We start from the raw sequence: 15,394 nt of genomic DNA, 5'->3' as shown, positions 1-15,394 counted from the left end.
TCCAATATGAGGTGTAATTTTTGAAAGGGATTGGGAGTAGACATGGGTCAGCATTTTCAGAAAAGAAGGTATAATTGTGAAAAAAGCAAAAGGAAACAAAAAGCCCCAGAAAACACAGCTTATATGTGGCTTCCATATGAATGGCTGCCTCAGTTTGTTGACAGCCTTAATGCGTGGAGTGTACCAGTTCTTTGAAAAGTTTCTAAGGCCATTCAGATATAAATATTTCCAGCAATATCATTGCAGCATCCATCTATGTCTTTTAGAGATGGTCTTTAAACTTAGTTTTATTTAAAATATGAGCAAAAGTTCATTTGAGGGAATATAGTATGCATTATTGTTTTGGTTTTTAAGGGTTGAAGAAAGGAAGTTCCAAAAACTTTAGAAGAATTTGTTGTTTGTCTTGGTCACTGATTAGTGTTGATTTGTTGAAAAGGAAAACTGCTGTTTCAGATAAGTGTTTTAGTGTGGGACTGAAAGAATGGGCTACTGTCTGCAACCATTATTTTGCACCGTCAGTGTACATACAGAACAAGACAATATTGAATAATATACACTTAATGCCACACTTCTTATTTCTGCTTAGCTAGAAATTCTGATTATAGTGCTCTGAGTATTTGTTATTTCCTGGATTGGAGCTTAGGTCAGAAGTAGACAAGAAAAATGTCATATTTTCATTTTATCAGTCCTCTTAAAACACACATAGGTAAAACACTGGAAGAAAATTAAGACAAATACTTTTAAAATATGCCTAAAATGAGGCTTCTTTTTTCCTTATCTTCTATAATCCAGTGTGGTCCTGATGTGAGGAGTCCAAATGTAAAGGAAGTGTTCCACTGTATTAAATATAGTTATTGAGGAATTCATTTGAGTCAACTCAAAATATCAGATGCAACAGAAGTCTACCTAAGAAATGTCCTCTAGCTTTCCTTGAAGAAAATTGCAGCTGACCAGTTTTGAACTGGTCATTAGAATAAGCCTTAACACATGCCACTCTTCTCAATGAGAGACCTACCACATGACACAGAATGATAGAATTGCACAGGCTGGAAAAGACTTTTAAGATCATCGAATTCTTAACACTTTCACTTAGTTTGTACAATCAATATTCACTATGTACCTTTTTCATAGGATATTCACCAAAGACTTACGAAAAAGACAGTGATTTTTAGTACTTTGAAAATATTTTATTTCCTAAGGACTAGATCGCGCATTTAGCCACCATTTTGAGCAGTGTGCATAGCAGACACCTGATGAATACATATGAGAAAAAGTTCCACATCAGAATTATGCCATGAATTAGGAATTTAGATTACAGACACATAATAATGTCTTGAAAACAGATGTGATTTAGTTACAGTTTTTGCTCAGTTTGTTCTAAAAAGCATATGGAATATGTTAGTCATGAAATTAGCTCCTAGTAAGTAGGAGTATGCATAGTAGGTTATATCTAAGGTTAAAAATCCAACTATCTTCAGGTGACCACAAATAACTTATATTCATCTCTGACGTGGCACATTTCAAGATTGCAATATTTAGACACTGTTGCAGTTCTGTGTTAAGTGTTCCAGCAACTGTCTTGCACCTTTGTGGTTTATTTTTATATGTAGGCATTGGCATAGCTGAAAGAAAAAATGGTTAAGTTCTGAAAGATTCGAAAGTTCCTTCAGCTTTCTTTAATTTCACTGAGAATAACAAAAGTTTGAATAATTCAGTGGGGATCTAGAACTGGGTCATTACTATACATAGAAATATCAATGTTCTGCAGTTTCATTTGTAAAAGTTGTGGACTCCAACACAAAACAAAGATACTCAATCCACTATGTATGTCCTGTCTGATTTTTAACTTTAATTTTTGGCACTATTAAAAATAACCAGGGACTAATAATGGAAATAATGACAGTTGACAAGAACTCATAATCTTTCAGAAGACAGAATTCTTAAAAATAGGTTTTAGCAGGAATAGCACAATATTTTTTGTATGAATAAATAAAAATTCTTGTAAAGACACGAGAGATTATTCTACTTTACATGATACAAATAAAACTGTCCCCACAAAATTGTAATCTTACACAATTTATGGTAGTTTCCCATAAATTACATGAGTATATTGGAAGCTTGTTAATAATTAAAAGTCTTTTACTTTTTCAACTCTCAAATAAGTATTAGAGTAAATAATTTCCAGTCTTCATCTGACATGACATCTAACCAATACAGGCATCACAAAATAAATAATTTATGAAAAATATTTATTTAAAGAGCTGTAATTTACCTTGCATTTACCATATGCCATTCATCCAAGTATCAGTATAAAATATTCATTAGAGAAACTCATTAAAACAAACTTCTATACAATGAGGTGACAGGCCAACAAAAAACATCAATCATCACAGGGGTTTAAGTTGTTATTAGTCCATATGCATAAACTAGTATTTCAAAGTAAAAAAAATATGAATATTTCTGCATTTACCCTGGAATCACCAGGGCTACATTAAAGCTTTTTCTTCACCTATTTCCTGAGTCCCAAGAACTCCCTGACAGAACACAGAGATCTAATTTATTAATGATGAATAAATCTGATGTAATAATTAATGGGAAATCTATAGCTAATCTTAATGGAAGAATAGCTAGGCATGTAATGATATTTAAGTCTGGCATAAAAGATCTTAGTTCATGCATTACAAGCAGGGCAATTACCTGTGCATGTATGCAACTCTAGATTAACAAACAGGTACCAAGCATTAAAGCAGTGCAGGGCTCCCCACAAAGATATGGAGTTTCTTACAATTCATGACACATTGTTTTGAAACGGAACCTGAGGTTAGGGAGGTGATATATCACAAAAAGTAAAAGCTATGAATATCCTCCAGTCAGAAATACCTATCTTATATCAAAATTCTTTTAGGTAAGCAGGTAATGACTTCAGGTCTGAATTCAGAAAATGCAGCATGGCACATGAGTGCATTTATGGGATGCACCTATAAAACCATGTGCCTTACTCCTCTATACAGATTCTTTCACATTAGGAAGTTCTGTTAAATATCTACTTCACATAGACTGCATTTCTATTATACTTTTGATCTGTAATTAAATATTCTAATAAAATTAACTGGCTTTTCTACAAACAGAGCATCTGGAGCAATATTTAATTTCATGTTAAACATACAGGAAACACCTGTCTAGGTGAAGTAATTTTTAAAAAATGACATTAATCCATCTGTTGTGGAAATGCATGTCACAGTTGTCACATTAAAAAGCAATATCAACAAACACAGAAATGGCAAATTACTTTGGAAGTAAGTCTTCTAAAATTAACCAAAAATTCATTAATCCAAATGTTACCATGTCAATCTGATTTCACACTGAATAAGACCTCCCTTTTCTCTTCAGATTAAAAGTATATTTTATTATTGCACAATAAAACTTTCAGATGTGAAATTAAGTTACATAATTAGAAGATTAAAAGTGAAGCCATACTATTCCTACACACCTGTACATAACAGTGACTTAAATGACTCTTAATATAAACAAAATGCATTTTATAGGAAAAAAAACTCCACACAAAATATATATACTAAAAATATAGCTGTTATTTGGAGTTCGGATCCTCACAAGTTCACACAAGACAAAATGAATAGGATGTTACATTTGTACCGAAGTGTGAAAAGTGCATATGATATATGACAGAAATATTCTTATTTTGTGGGATCTTTCCAATACTTATTTTCTCTGAGACATTAGTATAATGTGTACTATATGTTTTGAAATACTGTGTGGAAGGTTACCAAAATCAACAAAAAAGAAATAACTCAACTATCCAAGGTTATGTGGCCTTTTTGAGACAATTATCCCTCACATTTCTCCATTATCTTACTAATTTTCAATTAATTGAAAATTTTCGACCTAAAAATAGTCTTTAAAGGTTATGAACTATCCTTATTTTTCATTTGAGGTCAAATTAAAGAAATAAAAAGAAAAAAACCCCCTAATATTAAAAAAAGAGAGAGATTTCTGCTTCAAGAAATATTATGAACAGGGTTCATATGTAAAGAAACTTCACATGAGTAAAGTTTAATAATTATACATCACAGTGTATCAAAATGTCTCATCTGGTACTTTGCAATGTTAGAGGCAAAACAAGTAATCAAATAAAGGTTTATTTGGTCTCTTTACCAACTTGTATGCTCTTCAGCTTCCCATTTAATCTATTTTTGGTCACAATTAATATTAGGTGTTGTTTTACTCAATCGTTCCTTCTGTATTTAAAAATAAAATATTTTATACCTTCTTGAATACAACCTGAATTACATAGTCATCTGTTGGGATGGTCCTTTAAGATGGGTTAGAGAATAAAATTCATCAACAAATGTACAAACAGAACACAAGGGTATTTTAAGTACCCTCAAAGTATACTCTGAAAGTGATTTTGGGACAGAAGTTTCTGGATATTCCTATATCATTACCAGTAGTGTGAAGATAAGAGAATTGGGAGCGGTTTGTGAGAGCCTACTTTGTCAGCCAAAGTCATGTTGAGATTTCCAAAGCCAAAAGTAGGGATAAGAAGATAAATAACTATAGAAATCTCTGCTTGCATGTCAGGGGATCTCAAAAGAGACTGTGGGGTTTATGCCTTACATGCTCCTGTTTGCAGAACGGTGAGAGAGCTCCTTGATCTTGTGAGGGACAAACAGAAAATCATGCTGGAATCATCACAGGAGTCAGTAGTACCATATGTGCTGGACTTCCACAGGAGTGTAAGTGGGTTTATGGCCTTAGCACACCATAATAACCTTGCTGAAACACGTCAGAAGCAGAAAATCTGGTATGATTGACAAGTTAAAGCTTAGACATATGAAGTGGGGCAAAAGGTCAAAGTTCTGATCCCAGATTGGCAAGAAAACTGTAAACAGACTAGGAGGGACTATTTAACAGCATTAGGCAGGTCAACAATATTATCTATATCATAGAGCTTCCAGACAAATAGCAGAAGCATGGACTCTACAGTTTTAGGACTGTAAGTTTGAGCAAGTTCTAGCAAGGACAGGAGTTTACTAAATGCAGACCCAGTGTAAAATGGAGGTGAAATTGAGAATGAATTCAAGAGGGAAGGCAAAAAAATACTGTGGCAGAGGGATTTCCCACTTCAGTCTGTATCCATGAAGGGAGTTCAGAGGACAATGGTTCTGTCAGATGACAGCCAAGTTCTGCCACTAAAGTGCTCCAGACAAGCTGGGGCAGAGCTCAGCAGTAAAGCCTTGGGTGAGGCTTGACTCTTCAGAGGTACAATTACAGAGGTGTAACAGTCATGTGAAAGGGAAGCACAGTGTAACTACATCTTGTGGGCTGGACCTAATGTCAAATGGTTTTTAGTGCTCATAGGCATTGTGTGATGATATTTAGAGCTATTTGCTTTGCTGCAGTAAGGTTATTTGGAATAGGGACTCAGAAAAGTGAATGTTAGTTTTTATATCAAGGTCAGAAAAAGTGAAAATGATCCATCAAAGATAAAAATAATTTTACAAAAGAAAACAATCAAACAGCTCTCTCAGGCCTTTTAATGTTGGATAACCATTACAAGATTGTTATTTATAATATCTGTAGACTTTTCCAGTTTTCCTCATGGGACCACCAAAAGAAAAAAATACGTAATTAATACTAACAGTCCCAGCACATCTGAACAACAAACTCTACTTTTCTAGTGAATTCTTTTCGTTTTTATTGACTTATCTTCACGTTCATCAGTCTGTTTAGTCAGTCTGCAGCTACCACAGTGATTGGAAATGACAGTGTGACCTCAACTAGAATTAAGAGAGATAGAAATATGAAAAATTAAGGGTCATACTCTTTCAAGTTGCAAAGCTAAACAACTCAGAAATGGAGAAGAAAACTACCTCTGAAGCCTTTTTGACGGTAGCATGCAGTTGTGGTGAAATAAAGTATGCCCATTGCTTGAACCACATTTGGTAACTACACAGCCCTGACTTTACCATGCCTGCTCAGAAAAACAGTGCACAAACACCAGGGCAGTCCCTTCCTGCAGACGCTGCCACTTCAAGGAAAGTGTTGGAGAACAAGGAATCATAGAATCATTTAGGCTGGAATAGACCACTTAGATTATAGAATCATGGAATGGTTTGTGTTGGAAGTGGCCTTAAAGATCATCTAGTTCTAACTGCCTTGCTTTGCACAGGGTCACCCTTCACTTGACCTGGTTGCCCAGAGACCCATCCAACCTGGCCTTCCATACTTCCAGAGATGAGCCTATTAGAACTTCCATGGGTATCCTGTTCCAGTGCCTCACTACCCTCACTTTAAATAACTTTTTTTTCAAATGCCTAATGTAAACCTGTCAGTTTGAAACCATTACCTCTTTCCTTGTCACTACATGCCCTTATAAAAAGTCCTCTCCATATTTGTAGGCTCCCTTCAGATACTGAAAGGCTGCAATTAGGTAATTTCGAAGCCTTCTTGTTTCCAGGCGGAACAATCCCAATTCTCTTAACCTTTCCTCATAGCAGGGGTGCTTTATCACTCTAAGAAGTCCAGATCAATGGAAACTGTATCACTTGGCCACTGATACAGTCACCCCATCATAGATGGCCACTAACTTGGTCAGGCAGGACTTGCCCTAGGTGGAGCCATGCTGGCTGTCCCAAATCACCTCTCTGTCCTCCCTATGCCTTAGCACAACTTCTAGGAAGATCTGTCCCATGACCTTCCCAGGTACAGAGCTGCGACTGACAGGTCAGTTGCTCTCAGGGTGCAGTGGTAACGATGGAAGCGGATAGGCAGGGGACATTCCTCAGATTGGATCCTACTCATTGTCTCACTTCAGCATTCTCATTCCTCACTGATTCCTGCTGTAGTGATGTGCCTTCTGGCTTGTAGTGAGATGGTTGTCAGCCTCATCTGCCAAGAAAAAAGTGATAGGATGAGAGGAAGAGACCTTAAGTTGTGACTTAAGTCACAGTTGTGACTGTAAGGGGATGTTTAGATAGGATATTAGGAAAAATTTGTTCACTGGAAGAGTTGTGAAACATTGGAACAAGCTTCCCAGTGAGGTGGTTAGGTATTTAGTAGACTTGTAGATGTGGCACTTAGGGACATGGTTTAGTGGTGGACTTGGCAGTTTTAGGTTAACAATGATCTTAGTGTTCTTTTCCAACATAAATGAGTCTTTGATTCACATATCACACTTTCAACTTCTGCAAGTAACCAAGGCAAAGTATGAATGCCCTTTGACTCATTCTGATTTTCTGTTCTGTCAGTATACACGGTCTAGAAGTGCTCATTTAATCCTAAATGTTCTTCACAGGTGCTGCACAAGCCAGCAACCCAAAGTGGTATCTAGGTTGTCATCTATCTTGCTTTGATGTCTGGCCTTATAATGTTTTCTGACAGGCTAAGGAAGAGCTGACCTGCAACAAGTGGGCAGAGCACGAGAGGCTGTGGATAAAGATGTGAGGCGGGTAGAATGGCCCTACCATAGATATGGCAAGGAAGCAAAACTGTCCTCTTGAGAGATATACTTCTGCTGAAAAATGTGATCTTGAATTCAACTTCTAAAGAGATTTTCAGCATGTGTCAGACTTCTAATCATATATTTTGTTCAGGCAGATAGGGGCCCAAATCCCTCCAGACCTCAGGGTAGCTTGGCAAACTTGCTACTTCCCCAGTCCAGTGCAGCAGTTACATCTACAGGGGGCTGTCCTGGGATAACCATGTCAGTAGTAAGAGACTGGGCAGCAAGAAACTTGACAAGAAACCAAGTCCGAGGAAACACACAAATATAAAAAGGAAATCAAGTATTCCAGGACTTTTCTTTGGTGTGAGGCTTTTTGTTTGTTTGATTTTATGTTGCTTTCTTTATTTTTTATTTTTGTTTCCTTTTGTTTTCTTTTGGGGGCTTGGGGGTTTTGGTTTTGTTTTGGTTTTGTTTGTTTGAGTTCTTAAATCTTTCTTTGTTCTTCTATTTGTAGGGCAGGATGACCCCTTCATATGCTTTTTCCAGCTACCTCTAACCATGAGAAAAGTACTTTTTAATATTTTTTTGTGTGTGTGTGAAACCTTCCCTCAGACTGTATCTTGAAGAAGACATCCTGTACATTCAATTTCAGTACAATTTGAAGCATTCCAAGCCTAATGTTTTGCAGCTTTTGCTTCTCCATAAATTGTACTGAACTTTCCCAGGTTTTCTCTCTGCACTTTGAGAATGTGTTTTGGCCTCAGAAAAAGAGATTTATAGAAATACTATCCCTGGTTTTTCAACTTTCCAGTGGGGCAGAGGGTCTTGCAATGCCATTTGCAAGGTCATTTTAAAAGTCATCTCTTGTTTGTGACATCTTTGTTTGTGCTTCATATTTTTACACTTATAAAAAATAAAGGATGTTGCTCTTAAGGAAAACTCTAAGCATTTTTGATCTCTCTAAAGAAAACTGGTACTTGGTCACAAATTGTCACATTCATGCTCTGAATTTGGTTTAATGCAATTTGGTTTAGCTAACAGATTATTCAGATAGATTATGCAATCTTTGATATTCTGGTCAGTGTAAGCTCAGTTTTCTCATTTATGTCCAGAGAAAAACCACCTTATAGAATCTTAGTTACAGCTGTGAGATATCATGAGGACCAAATGAGGACCAATCCTGCTCCTACAAATCCTATCTGAATATCAGCTTCTGGGGTTAAAAAAATAAAAATAATTCTTACAGAAAATCAGTTCATATATCTCGCAGTATTTCCCTGTTCCCAAGTTTTTGTTTAATATAGGTTTCACCTGCACTTTTAAATGCAGAGAGGTATGTTGCCTTGATGCTGTTATCTTTAAAATGTAGAATCTGTAATTATAATTCTGTAAATTTATAGATATGCTTATGATTAAGTTTTATATAAATTGATTTTGGTTTATAAGGTTTTTATAGCTAAGAATTTTAAGTCTATATGTCTGCATGCTCTCTTATGTTATATACAAATTATAACAGTTGTGATTTTATTTATAATAACATTTTCAATCTATTCAGTCTGTTGAATTAGTAGAGTTTTCAGTACAAGTACAGTAGTTTCACGAATACAAGCCGCACGGATTATAAGCCGCACCCCCGGTGCCTCGACAATGTTGCTGTCTTTGTCAATAGATAAGCCGCACCCCGAATATTAGCCGCACTTTCGTTTGTCGCGAGAATCCGTGCGCAGCTTTCACAAATTGGCCAATTAGTAACAGGATCGCGGCATAGCGGGCTTTACTGGCTCGGGGCGGGGCCAGGAAGGCTCGGCCCGCTCATGGTTGCCGACGGGGCCGGGTGGCCCAGCTCAGCGCCACGGCTCGGCGGGGCTGGCCGGGTGGTGCTGCCGCCGCCGCCGGGCTCGCTGGCCCCCCTCTCCTGTCAGCACCGCCCCGCTGCCGCGTTCGCTCGCCCGGCTGGCAGGGCTGCCGCCGCCGGGCTCGCCGCCCGCCCCGCTGCCGCTTTTGCTCGCCCCGCTGCCGCTTTCGCTCGCCCTGCGCCGCGCCTCGCTAGCGCCGCGCCTCTCGAGCGCCGCGCCCGCCCCGCCCCGCGCCGCTTTCGCGAGCGGCGCTTTCGCGAGCGGCGCTTTCGCTCGCCGAGCGGCGCTTTCGCGAGCGGCGCTTTCGCTCGCCGAGCGCCGCTTTCGCTCGCCCCGCCGGCAGGGCTGCCGCCGCCGCCACCAGGCTCGCCGGCCGCCCCCTCCCGTCTGCACCGCCGCCGCGTTTCCTCGCCCTGGCCGGCACTGCAGGCCCCCGCACCGCCGGGCTCCCCCACGCTGCTGGCCCCGATTCTGCTGGGCTTCCCCCGCTGCCAGGCAGCCCCACCCGCCGGCCTTCCTGCTTCTGCCATGCTCCCCTGCACTGCTAGCCCCAGTTCTCCCGGGCTCCCCCGCCCTGCTGGCTCAGGCTCTGCCGCCCTCCCTGCCCCGCCCTGCTGGCTCAGGCTCTGCCGCCCGCCCCCCACACTGCTGGCCCCGCCTCTGCCAGGCTTTCCCACCTCTGCCGGGGCCGGCCGGGCTCCAGCTTGGCTTGGGGCTGCCGCGGGCTCTCACTTCCGTGTTGGCAGCTTTTAGAATTTTGTTAATAGATTAGCCGCCCCGGAATATTAGCCGCACTTCCGGGTTTCCACCAAAATTTTGGTCAAATTGGTGCGGCTTGTATTCGTGAAATTACTGTATTTATTGTACTTCAGAAAGACTTTAACAATGGTTGAAAGCATGTGTCTTGGCTCAAAATTATCCAGTCCCAGAAAATGAGCTGTGGTATAGAAAATGACAGTTGAATTTAAAGCCTGAGATAGTGTCAGGAATCTCCTGCATATTTAAGATAGAATTCTATGTGTAGAAAAATGGGAGAGATCCCAGCTCTGCAAAAGTTACTGGTAATGCTTTCAGTGAATCCATGATTCCACATCATGTCTTCCTTGAGGATAACAAGACTCACCCGGCCTTAAAATCAAAGAATCTGTTCTTATTCTTCAAATTAATAGAAGTGGGAGAGCACATTGTCTCCTTGTCTGGGGACATAGCAGAGTACAAATAATATTAATTGTAGCTGTACCTCTTAAAAATTTATAAAATTTTAAAATATAAATAGGAAGTAAGATAACTTTTTATGTTCTTCAACCAACTAGAAGGAGGGCATGGATATTTGGTATTTGAAAAAAAAAACTTTAAATAAAAAATCTGTTTCTATATTAGTTTCTTGGAAGCAGCCTGCTGGCACTCATATAGGATTAAGAGGACCTTAGGTCAAAATAAATGAGAGAGAACTGTTTGCAATGTGTTGGTGATGTGAGTAAATGTAAAAGATTCCCATGTAGAATCTGTCAGCTTGCAATTTTGTGACAAACCACAGGATTATTTTGGTTCAGGAACCTGCATTATGATATAGAAACTGCCTTCCAACCTAAAAATAATATATTTTCAGCTAAGGAATCAACATTTTATATTTGAGCACAATATACTGTCACACTGTGTGATGTTGCTAATGATGTGCTATGCAAAGCTGATGAGATACTGGCTACTTGCAAAAAATGTAAAGTGACATTCTATGCACCTACCTTCAGCAGGAAAAGTCCTTGTAACATATGTCATGTAGTAACAATGATACAGCCAACTGACACCAATTAAAAAGTCACAAATGGTTGCTTTTCTCTAATGTTCAAAGAGCTCAAGGAATTTAGATGTGTACATTAAGGATCAGATGCTTGGTTGCATATTCTACAAACTATGTTTTAAACAAATCAGCATACAGATGGCTGTGACAATAACTACCAGGAAAAAGTGAAGGGTGAACTGTCACAAAGTTTGACAGGCCATTGCATATTGAGAGTGTTTCCCTATTCCTCTTTGAATACTCAGTCCCACAGTATTTCTATACTCTGTCTTGCAGGCAGGTGGAGGGTGGATAAGTATTCTGATTAAAGCAAGGGACTGGAGGTACATGAAAACTGCAATAAATATTTTTATCCTTCTGTAAGAACTTCCAGTTTGACCTTGGATAAACATTTAGTCAGTCTGACTTGGTTATTTGCACCTGCAAAGCTTGGATACTACAACCTTCCAATCTAAAATTTTCTGCATATTAGCAAGACACTGACGTACCATGACAATTGAATTACTACTGTAGGCTCAATTAATTTTTTTTTTTAGCTAATTTTGCAGATTTTTTAAAATGGTTTTTGAAGAAGCCTTAATTGCCAGAAACCTGTACAGCAAATTAGAGAATCCTGAACTAGTGACACAGAACAGGAAACAGACATTTGGGGACAAAAGGATTAATAAGTTCCCTGGAGAAGAAAAGAGGCATTAAATACACACCTGGGCTTATCCAGAAACACTGACAAAAGGGGGAAAAAGGCAGAAAAACACAGCACGTGAAAAAATATAAAGAAAAAAATAAGAAGGAATAGACGTATAAAAAGTGCCAAGGTCACTTTTTGGGAAGTGGAGAAATTTACTTGGGATAATTAATGACAGAACTCTCCTCTGCACTCAGGTAATCAGATAGGACTGCATCTATGGATAGAGCTATCTGGAAACTGTAAAATGGAGAGAAATACTCTTCTCAACAGTTATGACACTGAGAAATTTTAATTCTCAAGGTATAAGCAGGAGAACAAAGGCAACTAATAGCCAAAGGAACTCTGTATTCCTAGAAGTGTTTAGCTGACGTGTTTCTTAATCAACTATCCCCCAGAAGTACTTTTGGTGCAAGCAACTTAAAATAATTAACATAGAGTTAATTAAAAAGTAGATTCAATTTAAATTAAAGGGAAGATATACAAAACTAGGACAGTCAGTAAGGTTTGGGATTTCAGAAGGATCTATTTTGATATGGGAATTAAGTAGTAAAGTAAGTTTTGTTAAAAAACCTTGAATATTGTCAACCTAAGCTTAAGAAATTGAGGTCTGAAGGTTTTCCAAGTCAAAATTGTTAAACATAACAGTAAGATGTGTTATGGATAAAGAGAAGAGACCTTATAAAAAGAGACAGAACATTTATAAGCATAGGCATATATAATGGGAACAAAGTATGACAACACAGAAGGTAATGTTTTAAAGTCAAGCTGGGATGGAGTTTGCTAGGAGATCTAAAGTGCCTGAAGTGTCTTAAAAGCAGGTTTGCTTTCATCCCACTACTTTAACTAGAACACTATTCAAGATTATTCAAGATTTCCTGTGACCAAAAAATTCAAAGCTTCCTTTTTTTTTTTTTCCCCACCAACTTGAAGACATTCAGGACCAATTTCACACTACTATTACTTGGAACAATATTTACTTTTGGTTTAACTCTCTTCCCCCTTTCTGACATTCTCAGGAAAAGCAGGTCATCCCAACTGTTTTTCTTCTGCCCTTTTTTTTTTTTCTTCAGTATACTTTTAGTTTCATTGAATCATTGAATGATGGCAACAGGAACTGTAGCCATTACCAAGATGTACTGCTATGAATAGTTCCCTATTGCTGGCTCTGACCCCTCACTTTGTAAATTTGCCTTTTCTTGTGTTCAGAACAGTGCTGAACTCATGGTTACCAACTAATATTCCTCCTACTAACCCTTCTTGAGTTGTCTCCCTCGGATGAATTCCCAAAATAAATATGCCTATCTGTAAACCTTATTAATACTAGGATGAAAGAAAAACTAGTTCAGATGAAATATTATGTTGATTAGTCCCAGCTGAGGAACTGGAAATGTTTTCAGTTACTGCATTTTTCTGGAAACTGGAAGAACATTCCTAACTTACTGGTCTACCAAGCAGCATGACTCTGGAGTCCTTCTAAAACATATTGAAGTAAAAAAAATCCTAAATAGTTTTCAGATAGAGTTAATAACTATAAAAGGCTAACTATATAATGTGTTGTCTGTAATTTGAATAGAAGACTCAAAATGTCTTCTGCCATTGTATGTATTAGTTGATTCATTTCTTTCCATGATGAGATTTCTCTCCACATTCCTTAAATAAAGCAGTTTTATTTCTCCTTCAGTCTTTGATTTACTTTGAAAAACACAGAAAAGCTGTCTTTCTTCATGTTTTTGTTTGTTTTGGTTGGTTTGTTTTGTTTTTCTAACAGAGAAAGGCCAGTCCTACTGTTGATGCATCATCTCTGTTCATCTCCTTGAATTTATGATTCAGTTTTAAGCAGCAGTTTTAAAAAGACAATGGCATTTCCAGATTTGAACCCTGATAAAAAGCATGACACAGAGGGAGAAGGAATAAAATGCCTGGAAAATTAAGACTTATGGCAATGTAATGACCCAAGAAGAAAGCACTTCCACTATAGAGAATTCCCTACAGTAATTTTGGAAATCTCATTACAGACAGATCTTCTGTTTCTTCAAGGATAGTTTCAAATACAATTTCCCTGCATTTCTATGTAATGATAAGAAGCTCTATCTGCTGCTTAAGGCCCAACTCTTGAACATCTGTAATTCAGGACATTGTGTAGCAAAAATAAAGAGTATAGTATGCCAATTAAATCTCCCAGAAGACTGGATTACTACAGTTTTGTTTGATCATAGCCTTGTTTAGTGTTTTGCAGGGTAATAAATAGCAGAGAGAGATGTAATATGCCTGTTTCTTCAAGTTCAAGTGTTACAGTTTCATTTGGAAAGCCAATATTCGCTGTTTCATGTTCTTAGGGAGGAAGAAAAAGAATAAGGAAGACCCTTGTTCAAAATGGCTCAACAGCTGGCCTTTCCTTTTGAATGAAAATGAAGGGGAAAAAAGGAGTCAAAACAAGACATTAGAATCATACTCTCTGCTATATGATCCTTTCCTCAAGCCTTGCTTCCTTAAGCAGCTGAAACTAGACCCCATAACTTATTTTTTAGCTTTTTAGAGATGCCTGGTGTTACTAGTTTGATGACAGAAGAGCAGAGGAAAAACATCCTTCTTGATGCAAAATAGTTAAGGAAAAAAAATGGCTGGTGAATGACTGGTTTAAGCAATATAAAATTGTCCTCATAGATGCTAAAAAAAATTATAGAGCAATTTTTCAGAAGCTGCTGCTAGGCACACACTGCATTAGTAATTAAAAAAAAAAAAAAAGACAAACCCTATATAAAGGTTACTAATATGTGTTTAACAGTATCTCTATTACTTTCTCATCAATGTTTTTTTCTTCCAAAACTATATATTAATTTATCTATAAAATGTTATTGCTCTTTTAAAAATATTTCTGCTGACTGGTCTGCTATTTCACAGGATTAATTCTGGATGAAGGGAAAGCTACCACTCTCTGATTGTTTCTCTTGGGTGAATATGTCACCTTTCCTTTAAGTTAATAATTTCATAACCGGTGATATGGCTGATTTGCTCATGAAAATAAAGGCACTCTGATCCTATATGTTATTTATCATCTGGTTTCACAAAGAGAGTACATTTTGGTGTAAAAATCCATTCTCAAACAAATCTGGTTCCTTGCTAATCCATGCAATATTTTGATCTTTACTAGGTAATGAAGTCTTCATTTTTATGTGTAAAAAACTCGCATGTATAATACAAACAACATTATCTCTAAAACCGTGATACATCATCATACATGCAAAACCAAAGCCTTGGGTAAGACAGACTGGCAAGTTAGATGAACCACTTCAATTTTCCATCAATCAAATTATAGTTTATTGTTCAGCTGAACTACCTCAGGCAACACAAATCTAAAAACTGTCATTTTGGAAACATTACATTTTTTTTCTGTCACATTATAACCCAAGCCTCAGCCATAAAAAAGAATGTCATACCATTACTGACTGTAATATTCCTTAATTTAAGAACAGCTAATTCATCTGCAATATATACAGTGTTCCTAGGATTTGGAGCTTGTAGCAGTGTTCAGTTACAGTAATCTTATCAAATCCCATTAGTACATGTATTATTTTTTAAATAATGGA

Source organism: Catharus ustulatus, chromosome 1 (genome assembly GCF_009819885.2).
Source record: "Catharus ustulatus isolate bCatUst1 chromosome 1, bCatUst1.pri.v2, whole genome shotgun sequence".
NCBI classification, from domain to species: domain Eukaryota; kingdom Metazoa; phylum Chordata; class Aves; order Passeriformes; family Turdidae; genus Catharus; species Catharus ustulatus.
Note: the sequence above shows the minus strand (reverse complement) of the source record.